Genomic DNA, 25838 nt, shown 5'->3' with positions numbered 1-25838 from the left:
CACTTCATTCAAAAGACCTAATGCAAAGCCAGGCAATGTTCAATACATTCACTTAATCAGAAAATCAAGTTAGTAGAGTTTGTCAAAGAATGAAGAAAAATCTTAACGTTGGAGTACTGGAGAAATGTTTTAAACACAATAGCTATAGTGAAAAACTTGGTAGATGCTGATTGGGAAGGGGGCTGGGAACTGCATGATATGACTGTGGAGCCACTGATTACCGTGTTTTGTGATTTCAATTGCATCAACTACCTAAGAAATGTGTCCTGGTAATTAAAATGGGTTTAGAAACTAGAGGTAGAAAAACCATACCTCTACAGAAAATTAATCTAAAGACATTTTGTGGTTAAAGATGGTTCATTGATGCGGTTCCAGATATGAAACTGTAGCGGACGATCCAGAGATCACAGTAAAGCTCCAGGGGAACTGTTGGTCAGACACATAAAAGTGAATATGTTGCTCAGTGGCAGCTAGTTTACCATGAAGTGCTCTTTATTGCAATGTTTTCAGAGATGACAAATTCAAAATTAATGGGCCATTGTGAAACTGTTTCTCATAACTAACTTGTGGGAAAGAGAAGGGAACTTTATACACATGTTGACAGCCTTCTTCATTTCAGCAGCAAGGAAACCCCTTTGAAATGACAGCCTGCGTGACTACACAACTTCATGACCAAACAATATGTGGATACCGATTATAAAGACATGCTACTAGATGTCATGGAACATGGATCGAAACTATATGCAGAACTGAAGCAGTAGAGATTTGCAATGAAAGAGAAAAAGCTGTTTCACAATCACTAAAGCTAAATTTCAATGGTTTAATTGCCGTAGTAATAGTTTCTTCCAACCAGCCACTACAAGACCGGTAACAGAAAACAACTTTCGCAAGCAAGCACAGAGATATGGATGAAGCAAAAGAAAGGGGTGAATTTATCAAAGACATTCTGTTGCAAGAGATCAATTCCACTAAGTAACCTGCCACCGTCACATTCTGTACGTGAACACATTAAAAGAGCATTCTACTTGATCAGAAGTGTTAATGTTTTGGAACATGCATATGTAAAGAGATCCATGTGAATTTGGCGGGGACGATATTGATTGGGTGTTAAAACTTACAACATTTCTAAAGCCGCTACCCACAGAACTTACACATACATGCACTTGCAAAACCTGTGCTAAAAAAAGATGGCCCTGTCGATATGTTTTCCTTAAAAGTTCAGCGTTCTGGAAATGTACCACGAGCTATTGCAGTAACAAATAAAGTTAACTATGAAAATGTATCTAAAACCAGAATGACGAAAAAAAAATCATTCAGATCATAAACATTGTTTGGTGTATACAGGGAAGGATAAAATAAATTACTATTTGCTTAATTTCTATTCATGTCTCTTCTTCCTCTATTTGAATTGAATCAACGGAAAACTTGGAAAAAACAATATTAAAATAAATTACTGATATGATGGCTAAAACACATCATTATAGAGCTGCCATTTTGTAAAATGGCAGAAGGGTTCCTCGGACGAGTTCTTCTTTGTCTCTAGAAGACTACTTGACCCCAAAACCTATGTTTTGAAACCAAAATTAAGTATATAGGTCTTATGGTTCACGAAATATTACATCACTGCAACACATCCACCATTTTTAAAAATGTTGTCCAGAAATATTGACGGGATCAGCAACGTCTACCCAAGCAAAATTAAGTCTATTGATCTAAAAACAAACCAAAAATGAAAATCTCTGGACATTTTTGTTTTAGAGAACTACATCGGGGCAGGGATTAAAAAGATTTGGTTGTATTTTTATTAAACTGGCTGCTGGCTGGACGCGACAAGAGCAAGGGAGACAAAAACGTTTTGTTGGCAAAAAGAGTCTCCTTTCACAATAACAAATGGGACATTCGACAAGACCACAAATTCTAATGTTTCCAACATAAAGACTGAGTTTTTCAATTGCTTTTTTTAGGTAGAGCCTAGGCAGCACATATGTTGTCTATAGAGACATGCTGTATCTCCTCTGTGGGTTTTCAGCATGGACATCACTTTTGATTGACTACTCTGTGTGGCTTTCGAAATTCATTTAACTTCGGAGTTCAATTGTTCACATTTGTCCCTCCTTTCAGTGTGTTCTTCCCACCCATAGCTATTGGCCCTGTTACACGTATTAGTTATCTTGTGTGCATTTCTGTTTGTGCCGGCGCACAATGTTTTTGGTTGGTTTCAGGCTGTTTGTGTTTACCTTGACCAGGGCAGCACCCGCTTCAGGGACGCCGTGCTTCATCTTTCGGCATTGCACATTAACTTCTGCTGCAGGTGCATGAAGCAATTACTGATTAACAGTCCCTACCCACTCACCTCTTGTTCTCTCTACAATAATTGTATTTTTATATATCACTTACTATCCCGACGGTATTGTTACTATATCCATGTTTTATTGACCAGCAGTAAGGTGGGAGGGCTCTCCCACATGCTTGCAATCCATTAGTGGATGAGCTGCCCTGCCCTTGGGCTTAGGTGCCCGCGAAGCATAATTAGACTATTAGCAGCCCAAACACTGCTATAATAAAGCAGCTTAGAACCCCACACACACGCCTCACACTGGCAACAAGTTGTCCCACAGTGACATTAAAACAGAGAGCCCCACACTGAAAACCTATAGATTTCAACTGTTTTCCCTGCCCCCATCGCTTTTCATTGCAGCTTCTCACAATGCATACCAAACCTCCGCAGAGCTGCTGACCTAATGAACATTTTTCTCAGGTGACAGGCCCAGCCTGAATTTTGTATTGTTTATTGCGAATATCGGTCAGGACGCTGCAGCACACTTAAGGAATAAATGTGCATTGCCTTGCCATAGTGCTCGGTGTCCTTGGTCGCTGTCAGGAACAGGATCCAACTTATTTTAGGAGTACATGCTTTTTGTTGGAATGCCCGTATGTGGTTAGCGGGGTGCCTACAAACCTATCACTTGACACGATGCACAAGTCCTCATTATAAGATGGCTGCCCGGTTATCGGTCCAGGGCCAGTGGTGTCACGCCTAATCCTTCTATGTCCCTATACCGAGCAGCTCTCTGAACATCTGGTTCTGTGTCCCTGCAGGACTGGTTTGAGGCACGGACTGCAGAATTCACCGGTCCCTGCAGCAGGCAGGTCTGGGATGCCAGCCCTCAGCCCTTCCACTGTAATGGGCTAAGCACCCAAGTGTCGCCTTGTCCATTGTTCTACATGACAACCCGTCGCCTCTGCATGCCTTCCTGCCGATGTGGAACAATGTGAGCCATAGCTGGCAGCTTCTGGTCAAGCAAATGAGTAATTCCAGTGGCAGCCCTTTGTGATCAGCAGGTCATGCAAGCAGTGAGTGTCTTCCTACGCCTCTATAGTACGCCCGCAGGGGAATGCCAAAGGGCTTCTAGTGCTTTTACTCTTTAGCCATTCTGTTTGATATACAGTCTCTTCAATCCTGCTTCTCTACAGTTTACTGGTGGCAGTGGCTTAGTCCTCCTACCACTCTAATATGTGCCCATGTGGGAAACTCTTCCCTCCAGCTAATCTCTAGTGTGCTTGCTGATATTCTTCTAGTACCAATCCCTCCATAGTCAGACAATTGTCCATCTATCCCACAACCCTGTCAAATGCAACAGCTGCTGGGGAGTTCCCATAAGGTACACATTCTGAGGTGCTTTTTTTCTCCTACCTCTCATGTAGCTTGCATGTCAAGGTGTGAGTTTGTCCAACAAATCTGTAATGTTTCTTGTGGGGGGTTTCTGGACATCCTTCCCTTTTACGCAGTGTACGTATACCACAACTCCACTATAGCGGACCAATGTCATGCCCCAGTACAGCAAACCTGTGGAGATAGCCCTTCTCTTGCCACTCGGATGTCCTATAGAGCTGTGTTTGCCATTCCAAACCACATAATTCAACAATTACACAACACATACTTTCAATCCAAACAAGAAAGTTCCACATTATGCCACAAAATTCAACAGCACACCACATAATTAGAACTCCACTACATACCACTCCACAATACAAAATAAAAATCCACATAAATTACACCCAATGACACAATCCCACTCCACATAATTCCAGTAAACTCAATACCACATAATTACTATCAACATAATTCCACTGCACCATGCCAAATAATTCCCACTACGCAAATCCACTGCACACAACAATTCCACAACTAACAATTCCAGTGCAACCCACATTTTTACACTCCACACCACATATATCAACTCCATAACACACGGGTAAAAGAAACTGTCATATCCAACGTCAATAGCTCTAACTCTTGCAAAAGTGAGATCTATTGGCTTTGCCAATGCTTTTTATTATCTCTTTCACACATTTGCGGGAAGTTTCAGAATAAACCACAAGTTGGTCTGCAGTTCACCCCTCTGTTTAACACAATTTGGCAAAAAGCCATCAGCGAAGGTTTATCGAAATTACAATTATTTTACATGCCAAATAATGCAATTTTTTAAAACTTCACAGCATGTACACAAAGTACGGTCTTTATCCAAAAAGACGCAATTTGAATTCCAACATTACCTCTCCTCCTTAATTGGGAAATCCTTTAATAGCTTGGAATATTTCATGCCCGTGTGGTAACGGACTGTGTCCACGAGCTTCTGCCGGCATCTGAAATATGAAGAGAACGCCATGGTTGAGTTAACAGTGCCATCGAATAGCTATCTCACTTGAAATTATTTATAGGACTTTATTCCAAGCACAGATGATCTGCAATTGAGAAAAAAAGCAATTTGGAAGACAGGCAGGAGACAAGAGTATTAAAGGGTGGAAGGCTTTAGTGTTTGATTTCTAGATAAATATCTTTATATGCTTTTGTACAGCAAACTAATCAAACCTTTTACTACAGCAGCGGTGACCAGTTACTTCGGCTATATGTTTGGACTCACAATTCAATAAGTACTGCATATGTAACCCCGATCACAAGTCAAACAGCCTCTGTTATTGTATGGCTCAAAAATAATAAAGTACACAGTGACATCTACCAAACAGCCTGATAAAATCGTATATAAATCGTTACACGCTTTGTTAGTCAAAAGTGCCATGTTGGGCATATACAAAATCAGCACAATAAATAAGAGTGCCTAGAAACTCCAGTGCTATATGATGCTGCCCGAGTCTGCTGGAGTGCTATCAAGTACCACCTATTGGTGTTTACAAAAGCACAAACCTTATTACTAAGCAACAGAGCCCTGGACAATAGCGAGCGAAACAGGGTTTCAAAGAGAGGGACATTAAATGTTTACATATGGAAGGGTTCTTTTAAATTGTGCCTACTTTCGGTAAGCAAAGTAGTTGGTGCAAGAAGTCTTGGCAGAGGAGGGTCTTGGGCGACCCCCAGACGTTGAGGAGTGAAGGTGGCCAACAGATGGGTTGAGGCTGAATTTTAGACAACTGGTTGACAGTAGGAGGCCTGTCTGGTCGTCTTTTCAATCTTGTTCTTTGTTTACTTTTAAGCATGCTGTGGTTCCCTCTGCATGAACTTAATTCATTAATGGGAATCTTGATCTTTTCTAGTAGGACTGGTGTTCTGTTGGAGGAGACAGCCATGCATATGCTTCAACAGATCTTAGTGGTCATAAATGTAGTTTCTGGAAAGGAAGGTGTTTTTTTACACTTAATGAGCTTTGATGCTGCACGGAGCACGCTCTGTAATGATGTGAATTGGAAGCTAAGGATGTCAAAGTGCAGAGCTTTGTCACAGTCTAATTGACAGGGCAGAGCCAAATCTGAATTCATGCTCCAAGTGGTATGCCTTGCCTTAGTGGAGAAGCTAGAGGTGGGGATAAGTGGTCTGTCTTCATGGCATTAGTAGTTTGGAAGCAGAAGCTGATGTTGATGTGGAATCTCATGAACTTGAAGCTGCTGGTGACTCAGGCATTTGACTACAATAAGGTACACTCCAGTGAACCATTTTTTATTACCAAGGTTAATTTGTTGTACATATAGTGAGTAAGAAACCTTTTTCAAGAAGTTCATTTTCACTTAGGTGTTCCACATCCACACCAGCCTCCTGTCTCATCAGATGAATCTTCAAGCAGGCACTGGTATGATCTGTGTACCGGTTAATCATTGTTAATTTTCACCAAGAAGATAGTTCAGAGGTTCCCTGTAGAGACAAAAGAGGACCAGTGATGATATGGAGCATTGGGGTATGCTACAGATTGCTAGGATGTATTCTGATGTCGAGAATTCCATCCGGGAGAGCTGCTATCTGCTCATCAGGTAGGCCGAGTCAGACTAGGTAATTAAGGGCACAGAATGCTGCCGAGTTCTCAGATGAAAAGTAGAAAAAAAGGAATGTCTGTCTAGGAGGAGGCAGTCATCTGCACCTGAACGGCAAACCAATTGGTGGTGCACCGTTTCCAGATTCAAAACCGGTAAGCCAGGAAGAAGGCTTTGGCCTGGATTTGGATGTAGCTGGTTTGCAACTGCCATCTTGATCTTGGTGTGGAATGGAAGGTGGGCGATTGGGCTTGAGTTTGAGCAGTGGACTTCAGGGAATTGAGGAGGAGGATATCAGGACATTGATAGTGAGGGGGCAAATTCTGTTCAACTGGGTGATGCGGGGCAAGACGGAATAAGTGGTTTCTTGAAATCTCGGATTTAAGCATCCTTGAGCTACCTTATCTTGTCCATTTTTTTGTTGAGAAAGATGATTATCACAATATACTTGACTGAGTTTTTAGAATTTGTGGTAGTGGGTCGTTTTGGCTTCAGTGATGTTTTTTGGCATGCAGACAGGAGAGTTTTCATGGCAGAGATTTTTCTTAAACTCCAACCTTTACCACTTCTCTTGCCTTTTGAGATTGATGTCTGACGTCTTGAGTGCATCAGAAAATAAGTCTATGTGAATTTGAACATTTCTGGACGCTGAAGCTATGTACCGTCCCCTTCCACATCACAAGCTAAATTACCAAAAGATGCGGACCATGAAGTGAAAAAGGCGCCACTTGGTGCACCTACTTTGGGGATATACTAAATTGGAGTTGGAAAGGGAACCACCATCACAATTACCCATGCTTTCTCCGTGTACATCATGTCCTGGAGAGCTAAGGAGAATGAGTAATGTACAGAGAAACATGACCCGGATTAACAAACCTGAAAAGGATTTAGGGTAACTGTGCACAGGCCTGTTAAGGCCAAGGTACCCAAGCATACAGAAATCAACAGAGGCAAGCAAGGGGTAAAACACAAAATGCTGGGATTATGCAAACTGCATGCTCGTGTATTTTGCTCTTGGTGCATTTTTGTCTTGAAAGTGAGAGAAAGCAGTTCAAAAGAACCAAGGCCAGTGGCATTCCTATGCAGTTTTGATACAGCTGGGACTAGACCTAGAATCCTGGCAGACCTGCTACCCAATGGCACCCTTCCCCTAAAGCAGTCCAATGCCTCCTGTTTCAACAACAACTTCGGTAATGCTAAGAGGCAGCTGTATTGTTAAACTATGACTCATATGAATCCCCTCATGTACCTCTTCTAAACGTTATCACATAACATGTAACACTCTGATACCTTTGGGTCTAGCTAGCGCTATATAAAACTCAAAATAATATTAATTGAACATTGCTACAGAACACCAGGATATTATCTAGTATACTGAGGGAGTTTAAAGGCCTCCAGGCAAAGATTAGCCTTACCCACCAATTGTTACCCAGAAGGACTACAGCTAATCTGAAGGACACATTGTCCCATTCCCTGACCTCATCTACTTGTCTGGTCCAACTTTCCCCAGGCTGGCTGTATAGTTCAGGAAGTATGTAGGGCTGTGTGTTTTCTTGTTTAACAAAAAACTGTCTATTTCAACTGACAGTATAAGCTGCCATCTGTGGACATCCAGGAAGACTATTTATGAAGTAGGGGAGTTAGCAGACCCTGTATCGTCTAGAAGTCCATCCCAGTACTGGCAACCATGACATGGCAGCATGGAGACATGGCTTTTTGTAAATACTGGCTATCAAAGGCATAACCACTGTCACAAAATAACACAGGAAGACCCTTCAACACATTTCCTGGACATTTATTGGAACAACCAAAAAGCCATCTTCTGGACCAATTTCGGGATGCCGCAAGAAGAGGGCCACCATCCTGCCTGGATGGTGCTAGGAATCGACATAGGCCAGTCAGGGGGCACAGAGATGCAGCATGGATGGAGAAACATGAACTGCCCAGTCTGATCAGCTCTAGAGCGAAGGTTCATGAGAAAGGATCAAAACCATCTCATTGTTGTGGTGAGGAAACACCAGATCTATTCCTCCCCTACCACCAATTCTGAGACAAGCAATAAGCATTACTCTAACCTGATACCAATGTTTCACCGGACATCATCCGGAGCTAATGGTGGGACACAACAAAGTAAGAATAGTCCATAAATAGCTTGCTTAGGTTACACTTGTATTACAATTCAGACTAGTACTTTCCTAAATGGTTTGAGCTGCAGCTTTAAAGCATCTACAATTTGAAACAGCATCACAGTGATGTACATCTTTAAACCTACCAGCTACTACACCTCTTAATATCGACAATATGATTTTATAAATCACTGATGCTAGGATTTTTTTAGCTTGTTAAAGTAAAGATATTTTTTCCTTTTGTTTCACAAAGTTTGTAAAGTCTCATTCACTTATCTCCACTAACTGTGCAGAAGCAAAGTTCCACAACACTAACGGCTTATGAATTAAACCCATCACATAGCCTCCAAACCAGACATCTTCACAATCAGATTGTAAACTCCCCCACTCTTAGTACCAAGCACACACACCTGATGATACACAATGTTGAAACCTAGCACTGAATTTCTCACCCTTACTTAGGGACGGATTTGAGGAACTCCATTACCGATAGTTTAAAAAAAATCCAGTATGTGTTTAATTATAATTCGGAGTGAGACTGGATTATTGTGTGTTGCAATTCTGGTTCCACAGTCTTTGTACATATGACTTATTACCTAGAAACCTTAAAGATTTTCGAAAGATCGTTTTCCAACTATATAACTACTATCTGCATTTGAAAAGCCAAAAGCTTAATGTTTGCATGGAGTGAGGATCTGGCATGCATATGCCAAACAAATGAAAAACATATTGTGGTAAAGTGCAGACAAAAGCATCTGAACGATGAACGCAACAGAAAAAAGAATCTTTATTTTCTGTAGCATCAGCTTTTCATATTTTGTTAGCACTTCCCAACCAGTGCTAAAAGGCCCTAGCTGACTGATTACAGATGTGAAATAGTTCCTCATGCATTCCAATGGAGATGGAAGGGCACACAACAGAAAAAAAAGCATTTGTAATGCAATAGGTCTCGCATTTACTATAGTTTAAGCTATTGGCATTGTAAATGACAAAAGCTTAAATTCTCGCAAATGCGAGACCTATTGCATTGCAAATATTTTTTGTGTACAAGCGCCCCATGCTGCACTTTCACATTAGAGGCCACACCCCTTTCTTTAGGCAAGCCGTGTCCAAAGAAAGGTTTGCAGCTACAATTAAAGTGAAAGCGCGGTATTGGATGCTTTTACCAAAAAACGCATTGGTTTGTCAAGTTGACAAACAAATGCTTTTTTGGTAATAGCGCCCCATATCGCAGTTTCACTAATAGCGGCCACAGGCCTTCCTTTGGACATGTCTTGCCTAAAGAAAGGGACGGGCCTCTATTAATGTGAAAGTGCGGCATGGGGTGCTGAAAAACAACCAAAAAGTGAAATAGTAAAACAAAAAACATGCGCTGGCGTGTGTGCAGCACGGGAGAGGGCAAGAAACTTATAGGGCTGAGTTACTAAAAACTGTTTTGGCAAATTAACAGCACCCACTTCGCACAGTGTCTGTGCAGGGGGTTGGGGGGGGGGGGGGATAGGGGCCATATTTATAGCAGACGCCCATTAAGCAAAAGCATGCATAGTGCGCTGCAAATACCCCCCAAAAAGTGGCCACCATTGCTAAAGCTGTCTTGCCTTCAGTGCTCTTTACATTAATTACTATTAAAGAAATTAGTGCTCACTGACTAGATAAAGCAGACCGTGTAAAACCACAAGTAAAAAGTCCAGTCGTTATGGGAGTTTACAAATGCAGACAAGGCGGTACCAAGGAGGGACTAGTAAGCCTTTTCACGAATGAAAACCAACAATATTGAAAGTACTGTGACAGAAGCCAACTGAAAAGATGGGCGGAGCTTTTATTCCATTCCTCAATACAGCATCCCTCACAGAGCAGCGCATGCGCTGCCCAGGCTCGACCTAAAAACTATGAGGAATGTTCCTTCCTGTGGACGATCCAAGATGTGTCTGACAAGGTCTTAAGCCAATGTCTTAAGGGGACCGACTCATAAGCCCCTTACAATAAACACAGAGCACAATGAGTTCCACAAGAATGGCACAAGCATAATAGAAATCTAACCCAAAAAGGGAAAGATCGGTTATTTCCTTATCAGCATTCAATAAAACGATCTCTTGAGAGGTTTCACATGATGACACATTGTTTCGGTTTCATATCAGGCCAAATAAGGACATTAGGAATGGACGTTAGCCAAGGTACATTACATGTTTGCCACCGCTCTCCCTTAATATAAAGCTGAAAAACGGGCTAAAATCGGTAACTTATTTAGTAAGCAAAATGTGTTCTGAGTGGAGTAGCGGGCAGTTCAAAAGAGGAGAGATGGAAAGTTCGGCAAAAGGGAAATAGAGGCCTGGGGGGGGGGGGGGGGGGGGGGGAGTGGCAATGGAAGGGATGTGGAGTGTGAGAGACAGTGGCACAGTGAGAGGGAGGAGACTGGTCCATTACAGGGAGGCGAGTATGAGTTCAGAATGTCTGGGGGTGGCGAGACAGAGTTAAGTCAGAAGGAGTGAGGTCGAAAGGAGGCGGGTACAGGTCAGCAGAGCATGGTCTGAAGAACAGAAAGGTCAGGAAGAACAGAGAGCAAGTACCATACTTAAATTCACCAAGACAGACAGCAGATGAAGGCAATAACCGTGATTTCCATTTAGAGATAGACAAAATATTTTTCTGAAATCTTTAATTAGGAGGAGGACCTACAATTTTACAGCTAACAAAAATATAAGTCCCAGGTTTAGAGTATTTGCCCCAGTGCAAGGTTGCTTTCGCTCCTGAAAGACTTGGCATGCGTGCATCTTCGGTCCTACCACGCAAACTCATGCTTTGATGCGGACGGTGTGGCAGAATCTAGAGTGGGACAGTCTTCAGGATTCAGGTATTGCTCGTGTTCAGGGCCGGACGGGTCGTATCGGGAAATGGGCGTTTCCCCGGGAGGCTGGAAGGGTGGGGGGGAATGTTTTGTTACTGGGTGTCGATTTTGTACTAGTGCATAGTGCAGCAGTTTTAAAAGCACCCACCGCAGAGTTCCTTGAAGGTTTAGCAGTTTTCAGGCAACAATGAAAGTATCAAGATAACTCTGGTGACCAGCTGGAAAGAGATCAGAATTTTGTCTAGTAGCAGTTTCATCCTAGGTAGCGCAAAGGGTTAATATGCCAGTTACAAAGAACATGTACCATGCATATCACAGAAGAGAATTTTAAGTGCATAGCTCAGTGGGTACTTCTTTTGTCGCAGAGATCCTTAGTTACTGTGCAGTTCATAGCTCACTGTGCTAGATTACTATTGTCATTTATGAACTGCCATCAAAGAGCTGCAAGAAAGCTGCAGGACACAGGTTAGAAAGCTATGTTTATTCCCAGCCTTTGATTATCCTGATGTTAAAAAAGGGTGTGTTTGAGTACAAATACATTCCCATTAGTAAAACCAATCTTTACTAACCACTGCGTTAAGTTCTGAATCCTGAGTTTGTGGTTCTCGACGACAAAGCACTCGTAAACAAGCATTTGCAATGCAATAGGTCTCGCATTTAAGTGAGTTTGAGCTATTAACATTGCAAATAACAATGCCTTTTATTTTTGTTTTCTTTTTTAAAACATAAATAAAGGGCATTGTCATTTACAATGCCAATAGCTTAAACTTGCGCAAATGCAAGACCTACGGAATTGCAACTGCTTGTTTTACTGAGGGCATAAAAGTTGTATTAAATCCTTCATCAAGGAAATTATTTGAAATAATGTATTCAAAATATTGTGCTATTGACGATGGAATAAAGAAATTCTCTACTAGTCAGAATATCTATATTACAACCAGTGCTTTTTAAAGTTGCATTTCAAGCAGCAGCTAAGGAGGCCAAGGCACAAGAAGTGATCATATCAGCCAGTCTGACTCCTTATCACAATGCAATAGCTCCGCACCAATGCAAAGATTATGCGTTTGTTAGTCTGGATTACTCCTTCTTGAAATCACATCTTTGAAAAACAAAGACACGAGAGCAACTGTTCTGTGACCCCTGGGTCAGGAACTTTATCCTCTGCCCATCGGAAATATGTCTTCTGATGATACCTTTAAAGAATTAAAATGTCTGTTCCTTCAGTGCCGACTCACACCCGGGGGGGCTAGATCACAAAACAGTGTGTTTTACAGGTTCTCTTTTCTAATCGCTTGCAGATAACTTTGCCTTGTGGTTCGCGCCTTGCCATCCACCGAGCCTAGTGTGAGCACTGTGACATTGTGAGCACTGTGACATTGTGCAGGAAGCACAGTGAAAGGCTGTGAGAAGCAAAGCCACAGTATGCTTGAAGCATTGCCAGAGGCAGAGAGAAGCACCCTGACAGCTGTAAGAGGCATAGTGACAGGTTGTGAGGAGGTGAGAGTCGCTTAGCGGCGTAGTGACAGGCTGTGGTGAGACTGCAGTGAGACGCTGTAAGAAGCTTAGTAACATGCTACGGAGAGCGCATGGGCAGAATGTGATCAGACCGCAGAGACAGGCCGTGAGGAGCAGAGACAGGGCCGTGAGGAGCACTGTGACAGTCTCTTAGGTGCAGAGACAGGCTGTGAGGGCACTGTGACAGTCGGATAGACACTAGGAAGCAGGTGATGGGCTGTGAGAAGCAAAATGACAGGCTGTGAGAAGCACAGGGGCAGGCTGTGATCATACAGCAGAGACAGGCTGTGAGGAGCACCGTGACAGTCTGCGAGGAAGCACAGGGATAGACACTAGAAAGCACGGTGATTGGCTGTGAGAAGCACAGGAGCAGAGACTGATTAGACAGCGGAGACAGGCTGTGAGGAGCACTGTGACAGTCTTGAGGAAGCACAGAAGTAGGAAGCACAGCTATTATTTGTGAGGGACAGCACCAGGCTGTGAGAAGCAGAGTGACAGACTGTGTGTGGCATCGCGATAGCAGTGTCCAAACATGCCACTAGGCCCAATTCAGGCGGGAGACTCCCGATTTTTTAAAGCTAAAAATGCATTTGTTTTGGCAGTCTCCCGTCTGAAACTGACTGCTTCAATATAAGTCAATGGGAGAAATACATTCTCCAATTTATCATTATTATTCTTTTTTAAATCTCCCACTTTCCTCGAAAATGTTGGCATGTACGGAGTGTCATCTTAAGGACTTTATGGAGCAACTGAGTTTTACTACCTATTCTTTTTCTAATTCAAGCCCTATTTGGCCTCTCAATAGTGAATTATTCATTACAGTTAGGATACAAAATTCAAGGAATGGAGCGGTTGAGAGAGTTCACGTTGCCAGGGGCCCTTGAAAGGAGGGATCCCTGAGTCACTGCCCACTTTGTCAGTACTTCTCCTGAAAGGTGCACTACACTAGTTGTGAGGGACCCAGTGACAGGCTGCGGTGGCACAGTGTGAAAGACTGAGGAGAGCTGTGGTGCACAGTGACAGCCTCCTGCCCCTGCAGGGGGCGAGGAATGTGGGGAGGGCACATCGTGTCACCCCATGGATTACATGAGGACTAGTTCAGGACCGATCACACCGGCCCCAGACACACGCGCTCCTCCTTGTACCTGTCGCCAGACCCCGCGGTGCCACCAGCCAAGCCTTCTTGAGGGGAGCCCTCCACGCAGAACCCCTCAGGCACCGCAGAGCCGCCATTATTACCGAGGACCCGGCCCTAGGCAGATTCAAAGATTCTAGAGCAGGGCCAGAGCTGAGACACAGAAGACAGACGCGCCAACGCAGCCGCCATCTTGGAGTGGTGAGTGATAGGCGGGTCTCTATGGGCAGGACCGAGAATCTGTAGGGGGAAATCACTGATGCACATGATATACTGTGAAATAAGTGAACATATATGAACAGACAGTTATCATAGGGAGGCGCTACATTTAATTGTAATACTTAATGCATTCAAATCAAATTTGGGAAATTTAGAGGCATCAGTTAATTTTATTTAGTTTTTTAAATAATATTATTCAATGATTAGGTGTTATTGGAGTAAATTGATAACGTTTATTTCAAAATGCACTGCGCTCTTACCTTACGGTACAGGTTCAATAGACCAACGCACCATTTGTCCTTGAAATATCAGGGTGGGATTTTCTGTTTGTTTGGACTTTTAAGTCCGTAATCACTACTTGCACAACCCGCACCCCATTCTACACTGCTAAGCTTTGCCACAAGCAACATGGCGACGGCTGCGAGTCACATAATTGGCTATTGGACATTATGGAACACATGGCGGGAGGGAGAGAGAGTGAAAGGGAAAGAGTGAGAGAGAGCGAGAGAGTGAAAGGGAAAGAGTGAGAGAGAGCGAGAGAGTGAAAGGGAAAGAGTGAGAGAGAGCGAGAGAGTGAAAGGGAAAGAGTGAGAGAGAGCGAGAGAGTGAAAGGGAAAGAGTGAGAGAGAGCGAGAGAGTGAAAGGGAAAGAGTGAGAGAGAGCGAGAGAGTGAAAGGGAAAGAGTGAGAGAGAGCGAGAGAGTGAAAGGGAAAGAGTGAGAGAGAGCGAGAGAGTGAAAGGGAAAGAGTGAGAGAGCGAGAGAGTGAAAGGGAAAGAGAGAGAGAGCGAGAGAGTGAAAGGGAAAGAGTGAGAGAGAGCGAGAGAGTGAAAGGGAAAGAGAGAGAGCGAGAGAGTGAAAGGGAAAGAGAGAGAGAGAGAGCGAGAGTGAAAGGGAAAGAGAGAGAGAGAGCGAGAGAGTGAAAGGGAAAGAGAGAGAGAGAGCGAGAGAGTGAAAGGGAAAGAGAGAGAGAGCGAGAGAGTGAAAGGGAAAGAGAGAGAGAGCGAGAGAGTGAAAGGGAAAGAGAGAGAGAGCGAGAGAGTGAAAGGGAAAGAGAGAGAGAGCGAGAGAGTGAAAGGGAAAGAGAGAGAGAGCGAGAGAGTGAAAGGGAAAGAGCACGAGAGAAAGGGAAAGAGCACGAGAGAAAGGGAAAGAGCACGAGAGAAAGGGAAAGAGCACGAGAGAAAGGGAAAGAGCACGAGAGAAAGGGAAAGAGCACGAGAGAAAGGGAAAGAGCACGAGAGAAAGGGAAAGAGCACGAGAGAAAGGGAAAGAGCGCGAGAGAGCGCGAGAGAGCGCGAGAGAGCGCGAGAGAGCGCGAGAGAGCGCGAGAGAGCGCGAGAGAGCGCGAGAGAGCGCGAGAGAGCGCGAGAGAGCGCGAGAGAGCGCGAGAGAGCGCGAGAGAGCGCGAGAGAGCGCGAGAGAGCGCGAGAGAGCGCGAGAGAGCGCGAGAGAAAGCCCCTGAGTGGTGCGTGCGCAGTCTGCTCTATTTGGAAGCACTGCACTCATGCTTGTGGCACGCTGCTGCAAGCTCCTGCAATCTGGATGCCGCCACAAGCATGAGTGTGTGCTTCCAAAAAGAGCAGAACGGCTAAAGGTCCTCCTATGCAGCGCATGCGCGTTGCGTAGGCGAGACCTAAAAATGACTAACAGTATGGATGACATGTGAATCCTATCCCTTGTAGTCCCCTTAGTATTATGTAAAATTTTCTATACACTGATTAGCACTCATCTGTTTCATTGTGTCTGTGTGTGATGTAAAGTGCTCCGACACCCTACACTGGTATGAGAGGCGCTATAAAACAAATGAAATACATGTGAGCGAGGGACAATGGAGAGATGAGAGGCACTGTTGGAGTGTGGGATTCACTGAAGTGTCCGAAAAAAAGATTGCCATATCCTGATGCACTGTAAGGGCATCATTTACTAATGTCTTAAAAGCTAATCCTGTTGACTATATACTGAAAAATGTGTAGTAAAAAGCAAAGTTTGCCATTTGTTCCCAAATTTTCACCGGGAGAGAAGCCCCAAAATCCCCTGGTAGTAGACAAAATCATTCGCCATGCACAGTATAGGGGCTGGTCTGACAAATGTTGCCAGAGGTGCTTTGGGTTCCCAGTCCGGCCATGCTCATGCTTAGAGAAGCAAAGATCTGGTTTGCAAGTTGCCACTGGCACTGATGTGGAACAGTTAAGGTTGCTGCTCTGCCTCGGAAACTCCTCAAAAACTCTTGTACAATTTTCCTCTGAACGTCGGATGCAGAACGGAAGAGTTCTCCGATCATAAAAGCATGTAGGTTTATAGACTGTACTCGGACCAGGGTACAGACTCCTGATTCAACTAAAAATACTTAAGATACCACATTTGCAGCTAGGATTACTAAAACACTGAACACCAACTGTTCATTACAGAATCAGAAAAAAACAGGCTAGAATAATGGTTTTCCACTGAATGGCATACGGTGCCAAACAATTTCTAAACCAGCATTTGGTTTGTCATGGTTTTTGAGAAAACCGTATTGTTGGGGTAGCTAACAGGCTCTCCAAAATAAACAAAAGGGGCAAAAAGCAGTAGTCTTTGGCACCGTAGAAGAGTACTGCGTATGATGACCTTCTAGTTATGAATGACCAGCAGGCCATCACTCGCAGTGCTGTCAGCCAATGGCTAAAGTGGGCTGGCTCACCTCCCCATGCAGTGTGCTGTAGTGGACAGAAGGAAAATTGTAACAGACCAATGGATGAAGGGAGCAAGTCGAAAGCCCCTATAAATCATTCATACACTAAAGAACAAGTTACTTACCTACGGTAACGATTTATCTGTAAGAAACATTAGTTAGTTAGATTCCTCACCTTAGAATATCCCCAGGCGTCAGGCTGGATCCGGAAAGATTTTTGTAGCAATACCCCTTGCGCGTCACTAGGCGTCGTCTGCGGCTCCGCGTCCGTCATTAGCGTCGTGCGCCGGAATGACGTCGGAGTACTTAGACGCCGCCCTCGCGCGCTGACGTCAGTTCTTGTACATAGCTTTCCACGCCAGGAACGCAGAGCCATGCAAGAGACCGACACTGGTGCCAAAAATTCTAGGGCCCTGAACAGGATGACCTTAACCCTAGATGTCGGTTCGCAGAGCAGGGAGGATGGGTGAGTAACTAATGTTTTACAGATACATCATTACTGAAGGTAAGTAACTTGTTCATCTGAAAGAAACACGTTAGATTCCTCACCTTAGAATAGATACCCCAGCAATACCAACCCTGGTGGAGGGTCTGCGAACCAAGATCACACCAGAAAGTCCTGGAGAACAGAACGGCCAAATAAGCCATCTCTCCGGACTTGGCTGTCCAGGCAATAGTGCTTGGCGAACGTGTGCAGTGAGGCCCACGTCGCCGCCTGACAGATGTCCTGCAAGGAAACTCCCCGTCCCAGTGCAGTAGTCGCCGCCGTGGCCCGGGTGGAATGGGCTCTCAGCCCAACAGGAGGGTCCTTTATCGCCAAGGAGTAACAAACTTTTATACACAAGACAACACACCGTGAGATGGTCCGTTTGTGTACAGCTCTCCCCCTCTTAGCACCTACGTATCCAACAAAAAGTTGGTCGTCCACCCGGAACTGTCTGGTGCGGTCCAAATAAAAGGACAGCGCACGTTTTGGGTCCAAACGGTGGAGCCTCTCTTCCTCTTTCCAAAGATGCGGAGGCGGAAAGAAGGTGGGCAAAGTGACCGATTGCCCGATGTGAAAGGGGGTCACCACTTTCGGAAGAAAAGAAGAACTAGTCCGGAGGACAACCTTGTCCGGATGAACAGAAAGAAAGGGAGGCCTAGATGACAGAGCCTGGAGCTCACTCACCCGTCTAGCCGAGGTGATAGCAACCAGGAAAACAGTCTTCAGAGTCAGAAGACGAAGTGGACAAATGTGAAGGGGCTCAAAGGGAGCGCACATCAGAAAGGTCAAGACAAGATTCAAATCCCACTGAGGCATTACGAAGGGGACAGGAGGAAACATGTGAGTAATGCCTTTAAGAAAGCGCGAAACAGGGGACTTGAAAAGCGAAGGCTGATCAGGAAGCCGTAAGAAAGCAGAGATTGCAGAAAGATAACCTTTCAAGGTGCCCAGAGCAGAGCCCTGCTGGGCCGAAGAAAGAGTAGAACCTCAGAAAGAGGGGCGGAAAGGGGATCCACAGCCTTTGCTGTGCACCATGCCACAAATTTGTTCCATCTGCAGGCATATACCGTCTTTGTGGAGGGACGCCTGGCTGCCAGAATGACATCACAGACTTCAGGAGGCAAGTCAAATAGCATCAACTGTCGCTGCTCAATCTCCATGCATGGAGGTGGAGGCTGGACAGGTTCGGGTGGAGGACCGTCCCATGCTGCTGCGACAGAAGGTCCTCCTGAAGAGGCAGTCGTATCGGAGGATCGATTGACATACTGTATACCAATACCATCGTGCCCAATCCGGAGCCACTAAGATGACTTGGGCCCGGTCGTGCCTGATCTTCTTCAGCACTCTGGGCAGAAGTGGTATAGGCGGAAAGGCGTAGAACAGACCGCAACTACACTCGTGACGAAAAGCGTCTCTGAGCGAGTGCCACCTTGGAAATTCCAACGTGCAGAACTGCTGACATAGCGCGTTCTTTTCAGTGGCGAATAGATCTAACCAAGGCTCTCCCCACTGCAGAAAGAGACCTTGCGCCATGTCAGAGTTCAGACGCCATTCGTGATCCATCATGCACCGGCGGCTGAGTTAGTCTGCTCTGGTGTTCAGAGAGCCCGCCAGATGTTGAACCACCAGGATGATGCCCTGGTGTTCCAGCCATGTCCAGAGGCGCAGAGCCTCCTGACAAAGGGTCCACGACCCCACCCCGCCCTGTTTGTTGCAATACCACATGGCGGTGGTGTTGTCTGTGAACACCTGCACGACACTTCCCCGGACAGAGGGAAGGAAGGCTTTCAGTGCAAGCCGGATCGCTCTCAGCTCCAACAGGTTGATATGGAGCTGAGACTCCGCCGGAGACCAGAGGCCTCTGATCTCAGCCTCTCCCATATGGCCCCCCCATCCCAGGAGCGATGAGTCCATCACTACTACGTGCTCTGGTTGGGGTAGGGAGAGGCATCTGCCCCTGACCCAATCGCGGTCCGTGAGCCACCACTGCAACTGTGTCGCAGTGCCCTCCGAGATCAAGACATGGTCGGACAGGTTGCCTCGATGCTGGGCCCACTGAAACTTCAGGTCCCACTGCAGAGCCCGCATGCGCCACCTGGCGTAATGCACCAACAGGATGCAGGAGGCCATCAGCCCCAGACGCCGCAGCACCAACCTGACCGAAACCCAGGATAAAGGCCGAAAGATGGGAATCCGAGCCTGAATATCCCGGAACCGCTGTTCCGGAGGATAAGCCACGAACTGCGCCGACTCAAGAACTGTTCCGATGAAGAGGAGCTTCTGGGAGGGTCTCAGGTGTGACTTCAGCACATTGATGGAGAACCCCAGCAAATGCAGGAGGTAGGCCGTAGTCTGGAGGTGGGAGACTACTTGCTGGGGCAAGCCCGCCTTCAACAGCTAGTCGTCGAGATAGGGGAAGACAGGAACCCCCGATCTGCGCAGATGAGCTGCGACCACCGCCATCACTTTCGTGAACACCCGAGGGGCACTGGTGAGGCCGAAGGGAAGCACAGTGAACTGAAAGTGCTCTTGGCCCACCGTGAACCGCAGGTAACGCCGGTGGGCCGGCAGGATGGGGATGTGAAAATAGGCATCCTGCAAGTCCAACGCTACCATCCAGTCTCCAGGGTCGAGGGCAGCCAGAACCTGAGCTAAAGTTAGCCTCTTGAACCGTTCCTTCCGGAGGAAGGCGTTGACGCTCCTGAGGTCCAAGATAGGGCATAGGCCCCCTTTGCCCTTCTTGGGAACCAGAAAGTAGTGGGAATAGCAACCACGGCCTACTTCCGGACCAGGAACACGCTCGGCGGCCTCTTTGGCCAAGAGGGCCGCAACTTCCTCCCGCAGAAGATTCAAGTGATCCGCCGATATACGGTGGCACTGCGGTGGCATGACTGGAGGGGTCTTCTCGAAGGGGAGGGAGTAGCCCCTTCGGACGATTTGCAGCACCCACCTGTCCGAAGTGATGGATCGCCAATGGAGCAGGTGATGGCGAATTCTGCCGCCCACTGGCATGGAATGGGCCTGAAAGCTCGGACTAGGAGGGCTTTGAGGCGGATGCTGCCGGGGTGGATGTGGACTGACCGGCACGTTGCCCCCCGGTACCGCCACGGCGGAATCCACGTCCGCGTGCAGGTTGGGTCTGCGGCCGGTGGCTAGGTGGACGTCAGGAGGCGCCCCTTCCTTGGCCACAAAAGGGGCGAAAGGCGGAAGTTTGCGGCCGTGGGGCCGAGAGACCCAAGGACCTGGCCGTAGCCCGGGAGTCCTTAAAACGAGCCAGCGCACTATCCGCCTTCTCACCAAAAAGGCGAGTGCCATCAAAGGGCATATCCATGAGGGAACTCTGGCATCCCCCGAAAAAGACTTGGACCGCAGCCAGGCGTGGCGCAGGAGCGCTACCGTGGTGGAAATCGCCATACCCAGCGAGTTCGTGGTGTCTAGTCCACACCGTATGGCATGTCGTGCTGCATCTCGCCCGTCAGCAAGCGCCTGGGAGAGACGTGTCCTGGCCTCCTCCGGACACAGGGGCAGCATGTCCTCCACCGTATCCCACAGAGTGGGAGAAACGGTCCAAGAGGCAAGCGGTGTTCAAAGACCGCAGGCTAAAACTCAGGGAAGAGAACAGCTTCTTTCCGAACTGGTCTAGCCTCTTGGATTCCCGATCCGGAGGAGCGGACAGGAAGGAGGATTGGGAAGTGGAGACCTGGATAACCAGACTCTCGGGGGTGGGGTGTTGGGACAGAAAACTGGGGTCGCCCGGAGCAGGGCGGTGGCGCCGGGCCACGTTCAGATCCACAGGAGGAACTGTGGAGGGCTTGGACCAAGTGCCCTGCAGAATGTCTATGAGGGCCTCATTGAACTGCAGCAGAAGCTCAGTGGAGCTTGCCGACGGTTGAAGCACCTCTGTGAGGACGTTAGTCCTCACGGCCACAGCAGGCAGCTCGAGCCCCTGGGCTGCGGCCGCCTTGCGCAGCACCACTGAAAAAGCTGCACCTTCCTCCGAGGCCACAGTCGGAGGAGGGATGAAACCAGCGTCTGGGGAAGTGTCCAGACCACCGGCATCCCCCAGTTCGTCTGCCCAGTCCTGTGAAAGTTGGCCCTGTAGGGCCATAGGGTCCTCAGACCCCTCCCAGTCGCCCCCATCATCCGATTCCTGATAAACAGGAGGAATGATCGGAGCCGGGAGGTAGATGAAACGCTCATCCATAGGCGTCAAGCGGCGCCGCACCGACGCCGGGCCCGGACAGGGGCTAAACCGGGAAACGGCGTCGTCCGGAGACGGCGCCGAGGGTGGAACCGATGTCAGCGCAGGAGGAGTCGTGAGGTCGACCGGTGCCGGCAGAGATCCAGGCCTGGATCCCCCGGGGACCTGTGGCGTCAGGACCGAAGTCGTCGACGGAGCCGGAGCCGCCGGCACGTGAGGTCGCCCAGTCGAGCCCGCGGGGCCCGAAGGCACACCGGCAGGCGTCGATGGCAGAGCCAGGCCCCTCATGGCCGAGAGGAAGGCACTGACCTCCGCCGGAGTCACGTCAGTCCCAGGGACAGGCGGGTATGGGGACGGACGTGGCTCCTGCGGCTCCGACAGAGCCGCGGGGGTGGGACCACCCTGACCCTCGGCCGAGTCGCACGACCGGCGAGGGGAGTCCGAAGAGCAGTGTCTCCTCTTGGACTTCTTAGATTGCTTAGACTTACCCGAAGACTTCGAGCCAGACGAGCGATGATGGTGACTGCGGCTCCGCGACCGGTCCTTGGACCTCCTCCTGGACCGGGACCATGAGCGGCGCAGAGCCGAGTGCCGAAGTTCGAGAAGCTTACGGGACCGCTCCCGCCTAGCCTTCGAGGTCAAGGGCCGACAATCAGGGCACGACTCAGCATCGTGGTCGGCCCCCAGGCAGTAAAGGCACCGGCGATGGTGGTCCGTCACCGACATCAGTCGATGACAGGAGTCACATGCTTTAAACCCAGGCATCCTACTGGCACCAGAGTCGAGTCGACAGAAGACCAAAAAGAGTCAAAAAAGTTTAGTCAAAAATTGACTAAGGGGTAAGCTCTTCCCGGATCGGCGCTGTCTGGCGCGGAAAAAAGAAGAACTGACGTCGGCGCGCGAGGGCGGCGTCTAAGTACTCCGACGACGTCATTCCGGCGCACGACGCCAACGACGGACGCGGAGCCGCAGACAACGCCTAGCGACGCGCAAGGGGTATTGCTGCAAAAATCTTTCCGGATCCAGCCTGACGCCTGGGGATATTCTAAGGTGAGGAATCTAACTAACGTGTTTCTTTCAGATATTTAATGATATCAAAAGGCTTTGATGAACTCTAGACCCATAAAAGAAATGGCTTTAGTATGCATACTGCATGCCATTTGACTGGCTGTTTTAGACAGTAAACTACATAATTATGGGTCAATGGAGAGAACTTTAGGGGCAGTGTGGAATGTGGGCTTTTGAGGAGGAAAGACTTGACTTTTCATCTGAAGTTGGCCTGCCGTAACTAGACAGACCTAAACGTTTTTCTTAAGCCGGAATGTTCCAAGTCTTTGGCTGAGTTGAAAGGGATTTTCAGAGGTTAGTTTCCAGCACAGCCATTTTTTGTCTCTATGTATGGAGATTTTGCAAGACTGTACTCTCTGTAAAAGAGAACTATGTGTGTGGGACCCTTCAAGTGTGAAATTGTATAACTTGGGGCATTATTGAAAACTATTATGTGGGTGGATGCCGATCAACTTCAAATGCTAGCATCTAACTAAGGTGCTCAGTGGACATATTTAATAGCAGGTTCAAAGTGATCCAAAGGTTTTAAGTTGAAGATCAGTCTGGAGCTTATCCCACCATCTCCTGCTTGAAGGTTTTTCGACTTTATGACTTGGCATAAGCATTCAAGCAGAGTTTGAAAATCTGCAGTGGATTTCCAAATGGCCAAAAGTTGCAGGGGACTAATAAATATGCTTTCAGCAACAAACAAAAAAATCTGCATATCTCTAATGTCCCCAATCATCTTAGGGAATCCTACTGTTTGTGCGGCAGATAAGGATAAATCTCGAAACCAGAAAATTGGAAGGAAAAAATAATTACTGGTATTACTAGAACTAATTTTGTTGGAAAGACAAACCAGACACTGCTTATAAATTCCCACAAACGGGTCGGGAAAGAGTTGCTAGCAAAGAGAAAGCATTCAGTCTCCAATTTCCAACCTCCTTCCCAATAAAAGATGAATAGATAAAGCAGGGCCCTAGGACCAGAGGAGTTACACATCAGGAGTCACAAGCAGCGTAAGTGAAGGTAAGTGAAGATCACCTGTAACAAATAAGTAGGGGTGGGGGGAACCTGCAAACCATCATAAACAAGCATTTGCAATGCATCGGTCTCGCCTTTGGGACCATATATGTATTTAGGAATGCAGCATATTAGCCTGGGTGCTGAAACATGTACTGTTCTTTAATATGGAGGGAAAGTAAGCACCAAACTGCGTGACACGCCAGGTATGGGATCACATGGAGAGAAATATTGTCTTTTAGCAGGAAATGGTATAGTCCAAAGCTGTGTTTTAATACAAGATTTGAAGACCATTTCTATGGACCAATGTCTGTGTGGGCAGAAGGACATGGAGGAGGTAGTATGGGTGGCAGGCAGTGTGTGGAAAACTAGACACAAGAGACCTTAATAGCACTTAGCATGAATTAATGTACCTCACAACAGGATCCTTGTAATTGGGCGTTTATGTTTTTGCCATAGCTCACGCCGACTTGTAGACAGCGTCCGCTTCAGTTCAGTGCTGAAGAATCATGTGCCACTACTTGCGACCTACTGTAAAGTCTCAACCCTTACACATTTCTCTGGAAGCCTTGCGACGAGAAAGCAAATTGAAACTTGATTTGCCATCTTATAAAAAAAAGTAAAATGAAAAGAATGAAAGAGGAATGAGATTGATGGTAGTCCTTAAAACGGCCATCCAGCGATGAAAAAGAACAGCTCTCTTTACCCAGCTCTGCGTCACTTAGAGTAAGACATCTAGAATGCTGCTTTGTTTGACAACGTCTTCTTGGGCATTGAGATAGTACCAGTTCTCTACACACCCCTGAAACCCATCAGCTGAAAACAACAGTGGGAGGCAAAACAGCTCCCCAAGATATGTTCTGGATGGGGACGGCTAATGGTGTTATGCAGAAGCAGAAGACCAAATTATGTGGCAGAGTTGACCAAATTATGTAGTTCAGCTGACCACATTATGTAACAGAGTCGACCAAATTATGTGGCAGAGTCGACCAAATTATGTGGCAGAGTCGACCAAATTATGTGGCAGAGTCGACCAAATTATGTGGCAGAGTCGACCAAATTATGTGGCAGAGTCGACCAAATTATGTGGCAGAGTCGACCAAATTATGTGGCAGAGTCGACCAAATTATGTGGCAGAGTCGACCAAATTATGCAGCAAAGGCAAAGCATGCGGCCCCTCTTTCCATTGATGTGACCTTCCCATCAATAGAACAATCCTTTGGGTGCAGTTGGAGGGGAGAGGACATCCAAGCATAATGGAGAAAATATTCCACATTAAATAATAAAAAGTAAACATGCACTGATTTAGCTCACAGGTCTCCCTTGGTACAGGTGTGTGTCTTTTTTGTTGCAATGGCTGCACACTTCTGTGGGTATGTGTAGGTTGCACAAACATCTCAATTACAGCCATATGCACCCAGAATATAAACACAGCCACATAACCGACCGAGATTTCACATTAAGCACTTTTATACGGTAGAGAACGCACGCCCATATGCAGACCCGTAGTTGTTGAATGAATTCACAGGGAGGGAGGGTGTGCAGTGGATGAAGCTTGGTTGGTTGTGGGTGCAGAGCATGTGTGGGTGCACAGGTGGATGGATACCAACATGGGTGTGGGTTGATGAATGCATGGGTGGATGGATACACAGCTGTGGGTGGTTAGGTGAACCATTGCCCTTCCTCCTGTATTGTTTATATAATATTACTATTTATGGTCAAGTTTGCACCAACGTATAACTTTCGCAAACTTAATGGCAAACTTTTTCTTTGCCTTTTAATGCGCATGCGCCACCATGGTGCCTGTGCAGTTACTCTCCGAGCCTGATAAGGTGATGATAACCTGTGCAATATATACAGGAACGGGGTATGTGCACTACACAGTCGTATTTCGTTTTTTACCTTCAAAACTCCTGACGAAAAGTCACCCACCTAAGAGGCACCTAATAACAGAAGGGAAAATTGGAGCATATGTTACTCGTTGGGAAAGAAAACTCTAGTCCCCTTTGATGTGATGCAAACACCATGGTTAAGATGAATCCTGATTACCACGTGTCATGTAACGTACGCCAAAAAACATACAACCCCCATAATAAATGAAAACATAAAAAGCCTGCTGATAACACTTCCAAAAATCAAGGTTTGCTAAATAAATTAAGTGATTTGCCCAGAATCACAGGATGTTGAGCCTTCCGTAACTGTTGCAGTAGAGAGCAGACCCTTGCCAGGAGGTGCCACCCGCCCTCTATAAACCGAGTTCTAGCCTAAGGTATACATGGTGCTTTTGCACAGCTGCTGCCTGTGAGG

At 46.7% G+C, this 25838-nt stretch overlaps 1 protein-coding gene across 3 annotated transcripts in view; it reads right to left on the bottom strand.

Moving 5' to 3' along the window:
• The window catches only part of NCOA3 (nuclear receptor coactivator 3), a 449566-nt gene that overhangs the window by 319048 nt on the left and 104680 nt on the right, over positions 1-25838 (bottom strand). For all 3 annotated transcript variants that reach the window (XM_085619414.1, XM_085619419.1, XM_085619415.1), the window contains exon 2: positions 4558-4647. The gene's annotated coding sequence lies outside the window, so the exon portion shown is untranslated. The remainder of the gene's footprint in view (positions 1-4557; positions 4648-25838) is intronic.

This window comes from Triturus cristatus, chromosome 7 (assembly GCF_964204655.1).
Source record: "Triturus cristatus chromosome 7, aTriCri1.1, whole genome shotgun sequence".
NCBI lineage: Eukaryota > Metazoa > Chordata > Amphibia > Caudata > Salamandridae > Triturus > Triturus cristatus.
The sequence above is the reverse complement of the archived record's forward strand: the minus strand, read 5'-3'. Positions and strand labels throughout refer to the sequence as shown.